Source organism: Octopus sinensis, linkage group LG1, assembly GCF_006345805.1.
Source record: "Octopus sinensis linkage group LG1, ASM634580v1, whole genome shotgun sequence".
NCBI lineage: Eukaryota > Metazoa > Mollusca > Cephalopoda > Octopoda > Octopodidae > Octopus > Octopus sinensis.
Window position 1 is genome coordinate 159,293,306 of NC_042997.1, and position 17,632 is coordinate 159,310,937.

General features: G+C 38.4%; 1 protein-coding gene across 12 annotated transcripts in view; it reads right to left on the reverse strand.

Annotated features, from left to right (window-relative positions):
- LOC115219086 overlaps positions 1 to 17,632 on the reverse strand; it is a 295,969-nt gene that overhangs the window by 109,102 nt on the left and 169,235 nt on the right. The window contains exon 1 of one of the 12 annotated variants that reach the window (XM_036505986.1): positions 5,375 to 5,398. The exons of the other annotated variants lie outside the window; for them this stretch is intronic. The gene's annotated coding sequence lies outside the window, so the exon portion shown is untranslated. Of the gene's footprint in view, positions 1 to 5,374; positions 5,399 to 17,632 lie in introns of those variants that run through there. 12 annotated transcript variants of the gene reach the window in all.

The following is a 17,632-nucleotide window of genomic DNA, read 5'->3' on the forward strand; positions in this document are numbered from 1 at the left end:
CAAAGAAACAGCCTAATAATCACGACACATATTGAGTAAAGTTGTATTATTAATCTCTTGTTTGGCATCCACTGGCTATATTGCCTTGGAGATAACAGCTTCGATCTTACTGACTAACTCTAGGAATCTGCCGAAATAGAATCCTTTTAAGAAGTGCTGCACTGTCGACCAGACTACACGCCACTGACATAAATTTGGCACATTACCCGAATAATATTAGTGATTTTCTAATATATGTATACACACACAAACACACTCTCTCTCGCACATACATACATTTTCATCTCATGCAGAAAATTTCCAAATAAAATGGAAGAAAAGTGATGGAGCCATATCTTCTGAATACCCATAATAAACCTCCATAATGACTGAAACACAATATTGGGAACGCATAAATAAATGTCTACAGCCTTGAGTTCCAATTTTAGAAGAGTTATTTTCAATTCATTTCTATGATGTTCTGTGCTGTCTATCTTATGCAGATTTCTTATATGTTCTTGCGTACACATTCTAGCACTCTCATTTGCACGCATAAACATAAATACACACACACAACTTCAGTAACACATTCACACAGACACATGCATATACAAGCATGTGCTCACCAAAGGTTAGTTGTCATACAATTGTTGTTATATAATTATATGTATATATAGAGATAGATAGATATAGATATGCATGCAAATACATAGACAGACAGACACACACATATTCTTTTTAGAGTTTAGAGCCAGAAGAGGAAGAGTAGGACCTATAACCTTTGCAGAATTTCTGAGAATGGTGAGAGGAGTGGAATAGACCACTACCCACGAGTTGTTGGAGTAGGAAATGTTACATCAAGATATCCAGTTATCTCCTGTTTGTAACAGCATGGACTGGCTAAAGATATGCAATCATCAAAACATGATGTTTGTTCTTGAGGATACTCTGCAACTCACTGAGTATGTTGGGACTATGGGAATGAAATAACACACGCAATCACACATACACACACACACACATGTGCAAAGGAGCAATACACATAAAGAACACGCAGGAAATTTATATATAGAGAGATATATATATATATATATATATATATATATATATATATTCTTTTTTTTTTCTTGGATGCCTAGGAGGTTCCCTAGAAGTTGTAGATAGTCTCTTTTACCTAGGTGACCTAACGAGCAATAGAGGAGGAAGTTCTGAAAACTGGAAGTATAGTTGCTAGAATAAAAAGAGACAGGAGAAAGTTCAGAGAGCTATTACCTCTGTTGATAACAAAAGGTCTCCATTTCCAAATGAAAGGCAAAGTGTATGCTCTTTGTGTATGAGCAGCACTGGTACATGGTAGTGAGATATGGACACTGAATGCAAAGAGCATGCAAAGATTAGAAAGAATGAAGCTCGTAAGCTTTGACAAATGTGGAGCATCATGGTACATGTATGACAAAGTGCAATTATGTTGAGAGAAATCATCAGTGGCAAGTCCTGACATGTTTCAAAGTTATAATGATCTCGTAAGCAGAGGTATAAAGTACAACAAACTTGCTGAAGTAGTGATAGTAGAACCACTTAGTAAATGTACAAGATTTACACTTTTTGGCACAGAAAGGTAGTAATGTTTTAGGCAATGGTTCTGAAGCCAAGCGCCACGGATTACAGGTGCACTGAAATAGGTGTATAGCAAAACTGGATTTATGAATGTATAATTTAAGGCTTCAGAAAATTCATGCTAATACAAGAGTTTATTTTTACTTTTGCATTTTTTTAAAAACTATGTTGTTTACAATTGTTACATACAACTGTGATTACTAAAACAATGCAAGCACTGGTTTCATTCTAAATTTTTAGCTTTAGGAAATAGTTTTCTATTTAAAATTTCCAGGTAAAGAGCACAAGAACTATTTTTTTATATTTCAAGAATGCCAAAAAATAAACAGATTGAATGCCACTGGTTTGGAGAATAAATAAGTGACTGTCTGCAAGAAAACAATCAATGAAGAAAATAATGATTGTGGTGGCGTTTGTAATAATGATGATAATGTTGATGTTATGAGGTCATGGTAATGAAAACAATTGAAATCTAAGGAAATGTGGAACAATCAAAATGAAGAAAGTGATTAAAAGTAACTATCTCCAAAATAGCATATGACCCATTGATAAAAATAAATCAATGAATTGACTACATTTGTTTACTACTGAAGCATAAAATTTCGATTCAATGCAGCATCTTTAAATACTATGAATGTACATTTGATATTCAAGCAGCAACAAATCAGCAAATCATTAGAGGGTCCCTTGACCTGACAAAAATAGCACTGAAATCTCCATCATATCATCATCATCATCGTTTAACGTCCGTTTTCCGCGCTAACACGGGTTGGACGGTTCAACCGGGGTCTGGGAAGCCAGGAGCTGCACCAGGCTCCAGTCTGATCTGGCAGAGTTTCTACAGCTGGATGCCCTTCCTAACGCCAACCACTCTGCGAGTATCCTGATATTTGAAAACTAAATAAGCTCAGCAGTGTGGACCCTGATACACAAAAGGATGAGATGGTCATGACTAGATCAGCTTTGATTATAGCTATGTTGAATGGGGACAGATTTGGGGTGAAACAACAATGTTGACCAGACACTTTATTTATTTTGCATAAATAATGCAATTATAGCCTGTTTTTTAACTGAAATATTGCTGGAACCTCTTATCTAATTTAGACAATGCTAAAGTTTCTATCTAATTGAAATAATGTTAAACCAAGCATTTAATTTAAATAATGCTAGAGCCTTACAGCTAGTTCAAATAATATCGAAGCCTCTTGCCTATTTCGATCTAGCATGAAATAAAACTATCCACTTGAATACTCTTAGTTCTTTCACCAACAAACAGCTTTCAGTCTTTTGGGTTTTTTTCTTTCTTTTCTTTCTTGGCTCTTTGTCAAAATGCGTCATCTGTTTAGTGGAATGAGGAAAAACTTCTTCGAGAAAACGACTGAAGGAGGATGCAGTTCTTGACAAGATTAATAGAATGTTTAATTTATGGTTTGTGCAGAAGAAGGACAAAAAAGAGAATGAGGAGAAGCGAAAAGGTTGATTCATTAACTAGTCACAGTTGTTGAGAAGCTCCATAGTAAATTTAATCAAACAGCTACAAAGACACATAGCTAAATGTTTAAAGGACCGAATGTGACCTACACATCTGTTGATACAGATATACTATGCTTCTGTATTATGCATCAGTAAAAGCAATAACGAAGATGGGGACACTACAACTAATACATAATATAAAAATTCCTGATCTCAGAAATATAGAATTGTATACTATACCTCTACCTAACTGAGAATCAAATGACATACCCTGGAGGCAATCATTCCCAACTCACTCCAAAGAAAGGTCACTTAAATGATTGGTATGAGATTACTCACCAGCTCACTCAAACTTCTGACTAACAGAAGTTGGAGTGTGTTATAACCTCTCTCTGGGTCTTCTACAGCTGCAACATTAACTTCAGCTCCTTGGGAGTGGCTAATCTTATGACACCTCAACTCAAGCATTCCAGATACACTAATCTTTCTTAACCTTATCACCCAGTATCCACCCCCCAAGTCTAGGTCCAAGCTCTGCATTAACCATCATAACTTGACCTTCCTTCTCAGTATGACAGCTCTCTGTAATTACTTTCATGCAATCTTTTTCTTTCTGCAGCTGCCAACTTGCAGCTAATCTAGAAGAATGTTAACAATACCTCACATCAGCTTCAGAAGGCCTGTTAACAAAAAATGGAGGATACATGTAGTTGTTGATATCCCTAAAAAGACAGAATGGTCATGGCTGGAATGCCTTTGATCATAGATTTATGCAATCTGCACCAGATTGTTACAAAACAACAACAAACACTAACATATTTAATGACATAAGAAACACATAGGCATATTAGATATGCCTATATTTCATCTGTCTTTACATTCTTAGTTCAAATTCCACCGAGGTCGACTTTGCCTTTCATTCTTTCAAGGTCAATAAATTAAGTACCAGTTGCGTCCTAGGGTCGATCTAATTAACTAGCCCCCTCCCCCAAAATTTCGAATTTTTTTAATATGGGGTGTTTGATTTTGAGGGAGAGCCGGTTAAGATTTCTAGCAAATCAATTAACCACATGTAACTTCTCATATACACTCATAAATCAGTGTTTACACAGCTTACTCATCAAGTGGGCTGATTTTTTTCCCCCTGTATGTTCAAAGTCTAGAATATAAATATACAGGATTAGTGCTCTAATGCACATTGTATTTGCTCATTAAAGGATTAGCAGTGGCTTCATTGGTAAAAAAAAATTTCTTGGCCACAAACCCAAACCTTCCAATCATTATGATGTCATTTTAACAATGTTTAGTCATTCAATCATTCAAGCTGAGATCGACTGAGAAGTTTTTTCTTTCTTTTTTTGTATGTACAAACTCACCCCTCCATCCTATCAAGAGAATTATGGAAGTAAATCAATAGAAATCCACAATGAAACAAGCAGAACAAAAACTGAGAGGGTGTATATAGAAAGATGAATATTGAACAATTGCACTCCTATTTCTGATAAAACAATTACAAATCAATTAAGAGTTCAATTGCTTGTTAGACATAAAGGTCATGATCACAGAAGTTTTGAGATCAACTGAACATTATTCATTAGAAAGCAACAATAACTAACGAAGCTAGTTTACTGGCAACTATTCATGACCAGTATATTATATGTTTAATTTATTAATGAACTATTAATTAAGGTAATTTGTGACTGTAAACAGAAGGTAAAGGCAATGGAGAATTTTTACATCAGTGCTTCATGTTATGTTGTTTGTTGTTTTTTTTTGTATTGGTTTTTCTTTTGCTTGCTTGTTACTACAACTGGTTATACAGGTAACACAAAAGTCAATATAAATTGGAATTATTGATGAACGTAATCAGTATTAAGTCAAAATAGCTTCACATTGTATTTGGTTCAATTCTACTAGATAAGTGAAAGCTTATCTCCCTCCATTCTTCTCCCACTCACTCATTATATATAATATATATATATATATATATATATACACACACACACACACACACACACACACAGAGTGGGAGAGACAGCTAGTCAGACACATCAGGTCGAGTGGACTGAAAGTTTGCTTTATAAGCACATGATTTCAAGTTCTATCACACTGCATGGCGCCATGAGCAATCATATTCTACTATAGCCTCAGTCTGATCAATTCCCTATGAATGGAATTGGCTGGCAGAAACTGTATGAAAGATCATCATAGACAAATGTGTGTGTGTGTTTGGTTATGTGTGTACCTGTGTATTAAGAGTAATGAGTGAGTAGATAAAATAGTTGGCATTGTATATATAACTTACCAGGATCTTACTTCAATCTAAATAAAGTTGATACAAGTTACATCACTGTTCAGTCATCTAGTTGTGAGAGACAACCTGAGCACTGTGCACTAAATATTCACTAAATAAACTTATGTATGTCTAGCTATCTAGATCAGTGGGTCCCTTTAATGTATCCTTTGTCATTCATGGTGTACTTTAAAGCAACTAAAAATATTTTAGTGCACTTTGTACAAAAGGTTAAAAGGTATTTTGAAAAAATGGAATTTATGTATTTTAGCCTATAAATACAAATAATATAAACTACAGGAAATATTTTAAGCATGCATTTCTATAAATAGAGAATAGATAAAATAGTTATGTAGAATTTCAGTTTGTGCTTTTCACTATTTCAAATAAAAATGTTTACATATACGTGTCTGTGTCTATAATTATTAATATATATATATATATATATATATATATGTCATCATTATCATTTTATATCTATCTTTCACACTGGCATGGGCTGGAGACTGTTCCAATGTTTCAGTTCTGGCATGCATACATACGTGATAATTCAAGCAATGCACCATCTCAACCACATATTAAAAAACACCAAGAACTCTCTTAACTCAAAACATCCTGTCGCTTTGTTAACAACCAGCTTGTACTAACTCAAGAACATAGATAAAACTCAAAGAAAAACCACCCATCCATACATACATGCACACATGCATGCATACACGGGTTCATCAACAGGGAGGATTCAGTTGAACATGTGAACTCTTGAATTTATGTGCAAGTGACTGAGCATTTCACAGACATGTGCTCCCTTGATGTAATTTTCAGGTAGAAGCATTGTGACACAATGTGTCTATATCATTGACTTACAAGTACAATCCATCCAATGGGCTTCTATACAGTTTCCATCTTCTGAAGTTCACTTATATGATATGAACCAATCCGAGGTAACAGAAAATGACATTTGCCAAAGATGCCATACCTGAGGATTGAACCCCAATAGTGCAGTGTAGTGTTAATATTATAACTGACTATTTCAAATAAAAATGTTTACATATATGTGTCTGTATCTGTAATTATTTATATATACATCATCATTATCATTTTACATCTATCTTTCACACAGGCATGGGCTGGAGACTGACAGTATCCAACAGATAGGAAGACAAAGTCTTCTCTTTGTTAAATAGAAATGATGGGAAGAGATAATATTGAGAATAGGGTGATAAATGCCAAAAGCAAGTGGCTCCAAGGAGAGGGATAACTGGTACAACAAAAGGACATGTAATATGTGTGGTTTTGCTCTTGTCTGATCTCATTTAATTATAGCAGTTGAACAGTAGTGTAGTTACAAGAGTGATGGGTCCAAGGAACATGAAAGGTGATGAGGGCTTGACAGGGATATAATAGAAGCAAAGCAATGTTCAGGACTTCTTTTCAGTTTTCATCTCCTATATTCATTCACAAGGCTTTAGTGGCTTTGAGGCTATAGCAGAAAACACTTGCTCAAAGTGGCACATAGTGGAACTCATCCTAAAACCATGTGATAGCATAGCAGACTTCTTAACCTCACAACCAAGTCTGTGTGTGTGTGTGTGTGTGGTGTGTAGGGAAATATATGTGGGTGGGGGGTCGTGCATGCTACACTCATATGGGGAACCATAGTTGACCTACATCTGACATGATCCAAATTTCTAATAACCAAAATAGAAAGAAACTCAAGCTAATGCTTTCTTTAACCTCACTTAATACTTACTCAGTTGTTGATCCCCTAACCCCAACTCCATTCTTTAAAAGTTGTGTGGAAACAAATGTTGTGATTTACTTTTAAAGCCAGTTATCCTTCATCCTTGAATTAATCTTGTGTGAAGAGGAGTTCCACATGTGTATCTAGCCCCGGAATATACTCCATTGTAGGATATCATGCGGGGGCCAAATAATGACATAAGAGCTTTTATATGCAGGTTATGAGGTTTTCACCCCAATTATACTAATATATATATGTGTGTGTGTGTGTGTGTGTGTGTGTGTGTATAAATGGTAAGATCTCCTTTAGTCATGAATGAGCATGGGATTGCACCTAAAAAGTTCACCTCTGAGGCATAAGTCCAGGCAAGGTTGTTTACAGAAGACCAGCAGTCACCCATGCATATCAACCTCCCCTCACCATGCGACTGATGTTATCCAAGAGAAAGGTAAAGGTCATTACAGCTTGGCACCAGTGATGTTACAACTCATTTCTACAGATGTGTGAACAGGAGCAATATAAATTAAAGTGTCTTACTCAAGAACACAACATATAGCCCAGCACAGGAATTGAACTCACTACCTCATGATTGTGAGCTTGACACTCTAACCACTGAGTCATGTGCTTTCACTACATGTGTGTGTGTGGCAGCCTACTAGTGCCAGTGTCACAAAATAAAAGAAGCACCCAATACACTGTAAAGTGATTTGACCTTAGGGAAGGTATCCAGTCATTGAAAACATTCCAAGGTTGACATTGCAGCATGACACATCTTTGTGGCTCAGCAGATCCTGTCAAACCATTCTACCTAAGCCACCAAGGGAAACAGATGTCAAATGTTTAAATGTTGATGATGATGGTGATGATATATAAAACATCTTAAAATGAATTAAAAGCATAATATCAATCAGTTCTTTGGAAAGCATTTTAAAAGCAGTGCTTCAATATAACATATGTAGTGACAGTTGTTGAGATGAAATTAACTGAATTAGAGAGCTTAGACAAAGGATTAAAGTGACCAATACAAGTAAATCTCACGTAATTTGTTGTCAAGTAAAAATATATATAGATTCAGAAAGTATCTTCAACAGAACAGTGCAATAATATCAATTCAGCTGTCAACCATTACTAATACTATCTTTCATTTAGAAAGCTATAGTGACAGTAATAGCTTACACAACTAAAACTTTAAAGCCAGTTCAACCATTGATGGGTTTGGCTCATTTTCTTTGGCGTTTCCTTTCTCTCTGTCTTTCTTTTCCCTCTTTTCTTTTACAGTGACTTGAATAACAAAGAAAGAAAGAAAAATTTTGCATCAAGCAAAGATTCTAGATTTTCTATTTTTTCTGCAATTATTATTTTTGTTATCACTATTCATATAATTATTATCATCATCATAATAATAATAATAATAATAATAATAATAATAAGAAGAATAATAATAATAATAATAATAATAATAATAATAAATGCCCTGATGTAGTACCAGGCAGTGGCTCTCATGACTTCTGATCTTAACTGATTGGAAATGTTATCATGTACATTGTTTTGTCTTGGTATAAAAGATGGGCTACAGCAAATATTCTGCTCAATACCACAGATTTGCTTGTCAGTTGTTTGACCATAACCAGTTGACCATGTCCCTTAGTGGCCGACGATATGTGCATCTCTGATCACGAGCAGAAGTAGTGGGGGAGCATCATAGCCGTATGTTGAAAGGAATTCTTAGAGGTTTGGATAATTCACCTTTGGAAACATGGGTGGTTTGTTCAACATCTTTGAACAATCCTTATTCAGGGACCTTTGGAGTGGGATGGGCTACTCGACCAGAAGAAAATTCTAACTGGGCCCTACCTGCAAGGTCATGTGCTGTTTATCTTGATATGAGATCACCATGTCGCACACATATGGTTGTGATGCATGTGCCTGGTGTACTCTTACCAGATGGGTAGTCATGATGGGTATACTAGGCTTTGTATATTTTACCCCAGTGTCACTTTAATGGCATGCACTGCTCTCTCTCAGTAGTAGTAGTAGTTTTATTAGTATTATTTCAATAGTGTTATTTCAATTGTGTGCTTTCACTGAGTATAACTCCATGTGCCTTGGGTATGTGCAGTGTTCTGTGCCTGCCGATTGAAATGAAAGTCTTTCATATAATGTGTGCAGCACCCACTCTTGATATTTTCTATACAGTGAGTTTGTTTGAAAATCCTGGTGTTTTTTTTTTATTATATATTAGTTTGAATCTTTTTCAATCATTCCTAAGGCACTACACCTAGTATTATAGAAGAATTTGATAAAAATGATTAGTGGTGAGCAGGCTGTGAATGATGATATAAGCAAGGTTACAGTACTGACAGAGCAGTGTTGTTGATAGAGAGGTGGTATCAGTAAGATGATGGCACTGGTTGAGTCACAGCAAGGTCACCAAGTAACTTGCAAGATACAATCCCTCAACCGACACATATATATATATATATATATATATATATATATATATATATAGCAATAAGAAAATGGAGGGGGTCAATAGGTGGTTCATCAACTAAATAAATAAGTTAACATAATATAATGTCTAAAAGTTGATGAACCACCTATTGATCCCCTCCATTTTCTTATTGCTATATAAATTAATGGTAAAATATCTCTTTACCTTCATCCATTTAGTACACTAAGTAATGTAATTGTAATGCAATAAAAAACACTTGTGTATTAATAATTGGGTATTCTACCAGCAGTATATTGGATAGATATTATCCCTTAGTGGGTTAGATTCACAACCTCTAACTTTCTTGGAGTTAAATGAAGACAGGTTGATGTATGCTGCATACAAGAGGTAAGATGGAGAGATGCTTCGGCTAGGGTCCTCACGGGCAAGGCACTTAGGTACAAACTCTACTGGCAAGGTAACGCGGAAGGTGTAGGGGGTGTAGGCATTCTCCTTGCGGAGGAATGGGTGGATAAGGTCATAGAGGTTGTCAGGGTTTGTGATAGAGTGCTTAAGCTCAGGTTGGTCCTACAGAGTGGCACAGCTATGATTATCTCAGCCTATGCCCCACAAGCAGGACTACCAAATGATCAGAAGGACAACTTTTATGATACCCTTCTGCAGGCTACTTCAAAGACTAGTAACAAGGACCTCATCTTTGTAGGTGGAGATTTTAATGGGCATGTTGGGCGGGAATCGGGTATCTTCACTGGGGTACATAGTGGCTATGGTATTGGCACCAGAAATGATGAGGGAACTAGACTGCTGGAATTCTGTGATGCATGTAACCTTTCAATCTGCAACACTAACTTCAAGAAGCCAGTCTGCCACCTTATAACTTATCAGTCAGGAGACTCCGCTAGCCAAATAGACTTCATCCTCACCAGACAACGGGATGCAGGGTTGCTCTTGAATACAAAGACCCTCCCGGGTGAAGAATGTATCCCTCAGCATAGACTAATCATCAGTGACTTTAAGCTTGAGGCCAGAAGGACTCCAAGAAACAAACCAATCCAGAAAAGAAGGATTTGGAGGCTAAAGAACCCTTCGCATGGTCAGAAATTTAGGGACATACTCATCAAGAAATTTGATGAGAGGGAGGAGGAGCTTCAGACGTCAGACATAGAAGGTAGCTGGGAATTCCTACGGGACAGCTTGTTGAGTGCCACAGACCAAGTCTGTGGATGGTGCAAAGTCCCTTCCAGACCTAGAATTACGTGGTGGTGGAATAGTGCAGTAGATAAGCCATCTGTGAAAAGAGACGGGCCTGGAAAGCCTGGAAGGATGGGGGCAGCAGGGAACTGTACCAGATAGCCAAAAGGGAGGCTGGGCGGCAGGTATACATTGCCAAAGATGTAGCAGAAAAGAAGAAGTTTGCCAATGTCCAGCGTCGCGAGGATCAAAGAGCTGAAGTATTTCGGATTGCCAGACAGTGTGTCAGAGAAAATAGCGATGTTATAGGAGAGAAATGTGTCCGCATGGATGATGGGGCACTTGCTTTTACTACTAGTGAAAAGAAAGAGGCTTGGAGAAGCCATTATGAAAGACTGCTGAATGAGGAGAATGAATGGGAGGAGGAGAGCCTGCCAAATGTCGACCCAGTAGAGGGACCAGCTACCCGAATAGACAGCTCCCTTGTAGATAAGGCAATTAAGGATATGAAACCAGGCAAAGCCCCTGGCCTATCAGGAATCACTGCTGAGATGCTTAAAACAGCTGGCTATGTGGGCTATGCCATAGTCACCCGCATTGTAAACCAGGTAGTTCACAATGGAGTCATACCCAATGACTGGTGCAGCAGCACCATAGTCAACTGCTACAAGGGTAAGGGTGATGCTCTAGATAGAAATAACTACAGAGGTATCAAACTGTTGGACCAGGTGATGAAGGTCTCAGAGAAGGTCATAACCAATCTCATTAGGGAGAGAATTTGTTTAGATGAAATGCAGTTCGGTTTTGTACCAGGTAGAAGCACCACTGATGCTATATTCCTGGTCCGACAACTGCAGGAGAAGTACCTAGCTAAAGATAAACCCCTCTACATAGCTTTTGTAGACTTGGAGAAAGCCTTTGACAGGGTTTCCCGTTCCCTTATCTGGTGGTCGATGCGGAAACTGGAGATTGAAGAATGGCTAATAAGGGCTGTACAGGCTCTATACAGAGAGGCTGTCAGCAAGGTTAGGATTGGCAACGAATATAGTGAAGAATTCCGGGTAGAAGTAGGTGTGCACCAGGGCTCAGCCCTCAGTCCCCTTTTATTCATCATAGTCCTTCAGGCAATAACAGAGGAATTCAAAACGGGATGCCCCTGGGAGCTCCTCTATGCTGATGACCTAGCTCTCATAGCAGAATCACTACCGGAACTAGAAGAGAAATTTCGGGTGTGGAAGCAAGGGTTGGAATCAAAGGGCCTTAGAATAAATGTAGCAAAGACCAAAGTATTAGTAAGCAGCAAGAGGTACTCAGCACACATCCCCTCGGGTAGGTGGCCCTGCTCAACCTGTAGGAAAGGTACAGGTAGAAACTCCATAAGATGCACCCAATGTAAGTTATGGACACATAAGAGGTGCAGCAACATTAAAGGGAAATTAACAGATAAGATAGCTTTCATGTGCGGCAGATGCACAGGGACAATAGACACAACAGACACTCAGAAAACAGATTCCATCACACTCCAGGGAGAGAAACTAGAAGTAGTTGATAGTTTCCGCTACCTGGGTGACCAAGTTAGTAGCGGAGGTGGATGCACAGAGAGTATCACCACTAGAATACGAATAGCCTGGGCAAAGTTCAGAAAGCTCCTACCCCTACTGGCAACAAAAGGTCTCTCCCTCAGAGCAAAAGGTAGATTGTATGATGCATGTGTGCGAACTGCCATGCTTCACGGTAATGAAACATGGGCTGTGACTGCAGAAGACATGCGTAGACTTGAAAGAAATGAAGCTAGCATGATCCGCTGGATGTGTAGTGTCAGTGTGCACGCAAAACAGAGTGTAAGTATCCTGAGAGAAATGCTGGATATAAGAAGCATCAGATGTGGTGTGCAAGAGCGACGCTTGCGATGGTATGGTCATGTGCTGCGGATGGATGAAGAGAGATGTGTGAAGAAGTGCCACTCCCAAACAGTTGAAGGTATCAGGGGGAGAGGTAGACCCAGGAAGACATGGGATGAGGTGGTCAAGCATGACCTCAGAGCATTGGGCCTCACTGAGGCAATGGCGAAGGACCGAGATCTCTGGAGATATGCTGTGACTACAAAGACCCGGGCTGCTTTCTGCAGCAATTCCACATACCCCCTACCCATTCTAAGTACCCCAGATCCCCAAAGTACCCCGATCCCCAAAGTACCCCGGACCTCGTTGCCCCCGTGCCGCTGACACGTTAAAATGCTCGAACCGATCGTGACGATGCCGGACCCTCCGGCCCCTGTGCAGGTGGCACGTAAAAAGCACCCAATCCATTCATGGAGTGGTTGGCGTTAGGAAGGGCATCCAGCCGTAGAAACTCTGCCAGATTCAGACTGGAGCCTGGAGCGGCCCCTGGCTTCCCAGACCCGGTCGAACCGTCCAACCCGTGCTAGCGCGGAAAGCGGACGTTAAACGATGATGATGATGATGATGATGATGCACGCATATTATCATCATCATTTAACATCTGTTGTCCATGCTGGCATGGGTTGGACAGTTTGACCAGGGCTGGTAAGCTGCATCAGACTCCAGTCTGATTTGACATGGTTTTCTATTTATCTCTCACCAGATGGAGTAATTTTGTTTTTGTTGATCTTACCATCATGGAACAGTACATTTTATATACATATATACCCACACATATTATATACATATCTATCTTTTACTTTTTACTTGTGTCATTCTCTTCACTGTGGCCATGGCTGGGGTACAGCCTCAAAGAATTTTTAGTTGAATGAATTGACTCTTTTATTCCGTTTTTTAAGCCTGGTGCTTATTCTATTAGTTGCTTTTGCTAAACCACTAAGATACAGGTATGGACATACATCAACTACAGATGTCGAGCAATGATGGAGAACAAACACAGACACAAAGATATACACACAGATATAAATATATATACATGACAGTGTAAGGACCCTGAGAGAAAAGTTGGACATAAGAAGCATCAGATGTGGTGTACAAGAGAGACGACAGAGCTGGTATGGTCACATGTTGCATATGGAATAGTGTCACACTCTAACAGTGGTGGGAACCTGCATAAGAGATAGACCCAGGAAGACCTGGGATCAGGTGGTGAAGCATGACCTCCAAACTTTGGGTCTCATGGAGGTGATGACAAGCGACCGATACCTTAGGAGATATGCTGTGCTTGAGAAGACCTGCCAAGCCAAGTGAGACTGTAACCGTGACCTATGCCTACATAGCATAACTGGCCCATTTAAGACTATCGTTCAATCATTGGGCAATAAGCTGTGCTTGAGAAGACCTGTTGAGTCAAGTGAAATCATTGTCATGGTCAATGCCAGTTCCAGCTGACTGGCATCTGTAACAGTGGCATATAAAAAGCCCCATTCGAGTGTGGTTGATGCCTGTGTCACCTGACTTGTCCCATGCCGGTGGCACATAAAAAGCATCATTCAAGCATGGTCATTGCCAGTGCCACCTAACTGGCTCCCATGCTGGTACCATCTGACTGGCCTTCATGCACCTGCCACCCTCTAGGAGTAGTTAGCACTAGGAAGGGCATCCAGCTGTACAAACCTTGCCAGATAAGATTGGAGCCTGGTACAACCTTCTGGCTTGCCTGCCAGTCCTCTGTCAAACCATCCAACTCATGTCACCATGAAAAGCAGATGTTGAACGATGATGATGACAAGATTCCTTCAGTTTCCATTTACCAAATCCACTCAAGGCTTTAGAAGAAGACACTTGCCCAAGGTGCCCTGCAGTGGGACTGAACTGGAACCATGTGGTTGGCAAGCAAGTTTCTCGCTACACAGCTAAGCCAGTTTATAAATATTTGTATATACATACACACATACACACACACATATATACATATATGCATATATACATACATAATATACGTGCATGTTTGTATGTGTGTTTGTATAAAATTTATAATTTCGCTGTATTACTGTTATTAACATTATTTTTATAATAATTATAATCATCATCATTATTATTATTATTATTATTATTAAGGCAGTGAGCTAACAGAATCGTTAGCATGCTGGGCAAAATGCTTGGTGGTATTTCATCTATCTTTGCCTTTTGAGTTCAAATTCCACCGAGGTCAACTTTACTGTTCATCCTTCGGGGTCGTGAAATAAGTACCAGTTGAAGACTGGGGGTCAATGTAATCAATTAGTCCCTTCCCCTAAAAATTTCATGCCTTGTGCCTAAATTGAAAGGACCGCCACCGCCACCACCGCCTCCACCACCACCACCATCATCATCATTATGACAGGCTGAATAATTATACAAATCACACAGTTGTTTACTTCAAACACAAGAATGAAGTACCTAAGAAACGATCAGATGTCAAAGCACCTGGTGAATCCATAACATCCAGCGCCTATATAATCTCCAGTCAGTCTGAATACAGCTTAACATTTGCTGATCTAATGGAAAATTATATTTTCAGAGCTTACTACCGCTATACCTGCTTTACTTTCTGGCAAACAGATAATCCAAGATATATCACCTAATATCTCAAAAGTAAAACCACTTTATTCAAATATCAAAAGCAGTAATATTAGTCAAATGAAACAAAATAGCATAATAACCATCATAAATTTTATTATTCCGTTTCTACATCAAAATGATCAGATTTTTTTTCCTTCTTGTTTTTAGTTGGATATGTCTATCTATCATACAACAGTCACCATATCATAACTTCATCTAATCAGTAACGTTAATTTAATTATGCCTGATTTAATTACTGTGCTACAAGTTATTTTTTTGGCTTACCCTTTGATTCAATTGCTCTCCAACATCCTGCTAATCAACCAACAAACCAACCAGCCAGCCATCCAGTAAATTTTTACTCTTGTTTTTCACTCCCACTCAGATGAATCATTTATAGATGTTATAAATATCAAGAGAAACTAAATGCTTTGTGACTAGGCCTAGAATCTTTGAAATATTTTAAATTGTTTCTTAGCGACCTTCTATCAATAAAGGTATATATATATATATATATATATATATATATGTGTGTGTGTGTATTGGTATATACATGTGTATATACATACATATATATATATATATGTGTGTGTGTGTGTGTATTGGTATATACATGTGTATATACATACATATTTATATATATATATATATATATATATATATATATAGTTGATCCAAACATGAACAAAGAGAAAACGCGAGAACGTGGAACAAGTATAGTGTTATTGGATGCTCAGGAAAGGAAAGAAAGAAGGAGGATTTAACGTTTTTTGAGCAGAGCTCTTCGTCAGAAACAGAAAAAGGAAAGGTCCAAAGAGAGGAAGATGGAGAAAGAAAATCGCCAACGATACACACGTGGTCACATGTTATCAATGTTGATGTAGGTGTAAATGGTGGCGACAAAAGTGAAAGTAAAAGAAAGAAGAAAGGTAAAAAGACGAGAAAAAGTGGAAATATATATATATATATACCCTTATTCATCACTTACCCTAGTACACAAGTAAATAGTCCTTACAAATCACATTTGGATTAAAAGTTTGACTAACTCTGTTATAAACAAAATTTATAAATATCCAACAACATTATCATCACCATCTTCTTTATTATCAACAACACAGAAATAGTTGATTGAATCTAGCTAGCATTTGTAAAATACTTTAAATTCTTCATGATCCTGCTTGTGAACATTCTTTTAAAACATTTAAAACTAAAATTCATTTGCATTTGTAATCAGATTTTTAATGTTCGCTGCATTAATAGGTTAATTCTGACATATATATTGCTTTTTAATACAGATGGCAATTCTGAGTAATTCACTACAGTGATTCTTTCTGACATGTTACAAGATAAAAATTTAAAAGTACATTAGTCAAGGAGTGGATAGGCCAATGCTGTTTTCAGTGAGATAACAATAAACATCTATCAATAAGAGTGAGGAAGAGACCTAGGGGCATGCACAGAAATCACCATTACCTTTGGCTGTGAAACTTGGAACACCAACAGACACTTGCAAAAGCTTATCAATGATAAAAAGAAGTGATTCTTTATATGGATGCTTAAGATCATCATCATCATTTAACGTCTGCTTTCTATGCTAGCATGGGTTGGACAATTTGACTGAGGACTGGCAAACCAGATGGCTGTACCAGACTCCAATCTTGATCTGGCAGAGTTTCTACAGCTGGATGCCCTTCCTAATGCCAACCACTCCAAGAGTGTGCTTTTACGTGCCACTGGCACAGGAACCAATCAGGCGGTACTGGAAACGACCTTGCTCGAATGTTTTATCACATGTCACCAGCACAAGTGCCAGTAAGGCGACTCTAGTAATGATCACGCTCGAATGGTGCCTTTTACATGCCACCAGCACGGAAGCAAGTTAGCCGCTCTGGCAACAATCATGCTCGGATGGTGCTCTTAGCACCCCCACTAGCACGGGGCACAAGTGCCAGTAAGGCAACACTGGTAACGATCACGCTCGAATGGTGCCTTTTACGTGCCACCGGCATGAACACTTGACAACTGGAAAACTAAAAAATAGAAGGAAGGGAATGACAGAGAGAAAATACTTGAAGGCCTTACCATCTGGTTACAGAAAGACTGAACACAAAATCTTACTAAGCTGTGTGGGGGGACAGGAGGGGATGGCAGTCCATGATGAACAACGCCTATAAGCACAGTACAGAGAAGATCAATCAATCCATCCATCTTCTCTGCCCACTATTCACGGTAGGGTTGTGGAAGCAGAGACCTCAGGCACTTTCTCAAGACTTTCTATTTGGATTCTTAAGCACAACCAATAAAACTATGGATATTATCCAATCATCTCATTGTTTGCTTACCCCTAGGTCTCGAACCAGTTTGCTCAGCTTCATTAATCC